Below are 2705 nucleotides of genomic sequence, written 5' to 3'. Positions count from 1 at the left end.
TTTGATTGAGAAGATACTCGGGCATCAGCTTCATAATTGATGCTATAAAAATAGCGGCAATCAGCTAATATAAGCCATATTTCTGCCCTACAGGCCCGTGAAAATCAATTAGTCAAGCAAGATGCATTTGATGCGATTCGTAGAAATTGGAACTTTTCAAGGCACGTCACATAACGATCCTATGAATTCTGGTTGCCTGCAGTTTGTCTGGTTGTCTCATATCTTGAATATTGCAATTGTGCTACAGTGTCATGTTGCTGGTGTATGGTGGGGAACACGGCACCGTTCTTGAAAGTGGAGGCCAATGCACATTATATTGTGGTGTAATCAAGGTATGTCCGCAACCACCAATACACATCGTTATACCATTCATTTTGAGAAGCAAGGCCTCGGATTATAAAATTTCAACATGACCAGTTGTCGAAGTGAATAGGCCACATTCCATCTTCATGCACATTTTAGGTGGAGGTACGTATTGCCCCGCCAAAGCTACGACATTGGGTAAGACGTCTTAATAAAAAAAACATGACAACGGGGAAGGAAACTAGAGCCATATTTTCATAGGTAGAAGAGTGAGGCACCAAGAACACGACTGCAATTTTCAAACCTCGGAGAGTTGCTTGCACAACCACGCTGCTTACCGCTCGAGCTAGCATTTGAGGCATGCAGATTGCTTCTTCACTGTTAGCTTGATCAGAGCATTTGAAGCATCATGTTTTCTTTGATTCAGCAACCATATATATAGTGCATGCAATTTAAGTATAATGATAGTTCATGCATATAAAATCATATGTGCCATTAGCTGATTACCGAAATGCAGAGAGCTATTGTTTTAGTAAGAGAATGCGGCATAGTAGTCTCCTAGCTGCGTATGTTGTTTCCATATATTTATCAGAATGATGGTGTGCTTGATGTATATTTAAAAGGTAATGAAGCATCATTTTGTACGAGAAGTAACTGTGCTATCTTGTTCGGATCATGTACACCTATGAGATGGCATTGTTTAGTAATCTACTTGATTCTATTCGCGAGGACTTTGTTTGACGTGATAGGATAGATTTGGATATCTTGATTGAACGCATATGCCAATTTGTGCAGGTTAAGCCGATTTGAATGAATTATATGCCAATAGAATATAGAAGAAGCTTCACTATTAGAGCGACAAGGAGGTGTCACATTCTTATCATCCTTGCCTAGAAGAGATTTGGGCAAAAGTAAGTTGTTTTTAGTACTATTTGTGAGTGAGATGAGCAACACTAGCGAGGTAGATAACAATGTGAAGAGTATCTTTTGATTAGTTTATTTCTTTTTCTTTATGTCGTAGATATGGCACTCTATTTTGGGACTTCTGGTTTCCATCAAGTTTGAGAGCTCAATCGGTCCTCCAGGTAAGGTAGATCGACTCATCTTTTTTAGCTTAGTGATTATATTTGTTTTGGAAATTATATTTTAATTAAGCATTGAACATTTTTGTGGCAGAACATTTTAAACATAGATGGAGAAACGAGTAATATAAATTTGAGCTCTTTTATTTGGCTTCATTCATATTTGTTGAGAACTTCCTTGCGTGTATAGTGGTGTTGGAACTTCCAGAGATGTGAACCATCTAGGCTTCATCTACGGAAGTGTTTTGGGGATTTTCATGAGTTAAGAACTCAAGATTGGAGGTGGACAAACGTGACAATCACTACCTCAAAAAAGTCATTGTGAAGTGGTTGTTAAGAAATTTTATTAATTTTATTAAGAAATTTGTGACCGGAAATGTGTCTGGGGCCTGTTCCAGCGGGGCGACGCAAAGTGATCGGGCTGTCCGTGGAGACGCAAACCTGGCCAAATATGCGTCAGGTTTGCGTCTCGGCGGACGTCCGGAAACGTCCGCTTGTGTCTGGCGGACGTTTCGGCTGGCCCGCCTGGCAGCGACCCTGCGTCGATGCGTCTTCTCAAACGCGCCGGCCGATCGCAAAGCTGCGTCATCGCATCGTTTCGGCTGGCCCGCCTGGCAGCGACCCTGTGTCGATGCGTCTTCTCAAACGCGCCAGCGACTGCAAAGCTGCGTCGCTGCATCGCTTCGGCACACTGCGCCACTAATGGCGACGATGCCTCGGCTGCCGAGCGGCCGCCCACCTCCGCCAACCAGGTTAATGGCGACGCCACGCGTCCCGCGGCCACCGCATGCCGCCGGCCTATATAAAGGGGCGCGCGCGTTCTTATTCCTCATCCACTCCTCCAAAGAAACCCTAGCTAGCCGCCACAAAGCTCGACCGTAGCGTCGTCTAGGTGTTCCTGCGACGCAGCCAAGCCCGCGAGAAAATCCATGGCCGGTCCTGGTGGCCGGCGAGGCGGTCGAGGCCGCGGCCCTGGGCGCCCCCGTGGCCGGGGCAGGAGCCGCCGTGGTGGAGCAGCTACGGCCCCACGCTCGCCGTCGCTGCGCCCTGCTCGTCCTCGCGGGAGGAGCGCTCGCCGAGTTCCTCCTCCGCATCGACGACGACCCACTCGCCATCAAGCGGCTACAGGACAAGTTCGCCGAGTTCGTCGACGGCGTCGAGCCGCGCACTTGCGGCTACGGGAGGCCAGCTGCAACTTCTACCGCTGGACCGTGGAGGTCCTGTTCGACGGGCATGGCAAGATGTACCTGCACACGGGGTGGGACAAGTTCGCCCGTGACCTCGACCTCGAGCCCGGCTGCCAGCTCACCTTCCTCTACG

At 48.0% G+C, this 2705-nt stretch overlaps 1 long non-coding RNA gene across 1 annotated transcript; it reads left to right on the top strand.

The window, feature by feature from the left end:
* Window positions 1-246: 246 nt before the first annotated feature.
* LOC127344768 (uncharacterized) lies at window positions 247-1664 on the top strand. The gene is made up of 3 exons (XR_007878213.1): window positions 247-332; window positions 1099-1214; window positions 1325-1664. It is a non-coding gene; the product is annotated as an uncharacterized lncRNA (long non-coding RNA).
* Window positions 1665-2705: the final 1041 nt, after the last annotated feature.

The sequence above is a fragment of the Lolium perenne genome, chromosome 1 (assembly GCF_019359855.2).
Source record: "Lolium perenne isolate Kyuss_39 chromosome 1, Kyuss_2.0, whole genome shotgun sequence".
NCBI classification, from domain to species: domain Eukaryota; kingdom Viridiplantae; phylum Streptophyta; class Magnoliopsida; order Poales; family Poaceae; genus Lolium; species Lolium perenne.
This window is presented reverse-complemented; position numbering and strand designations above follow the sequence as displayed.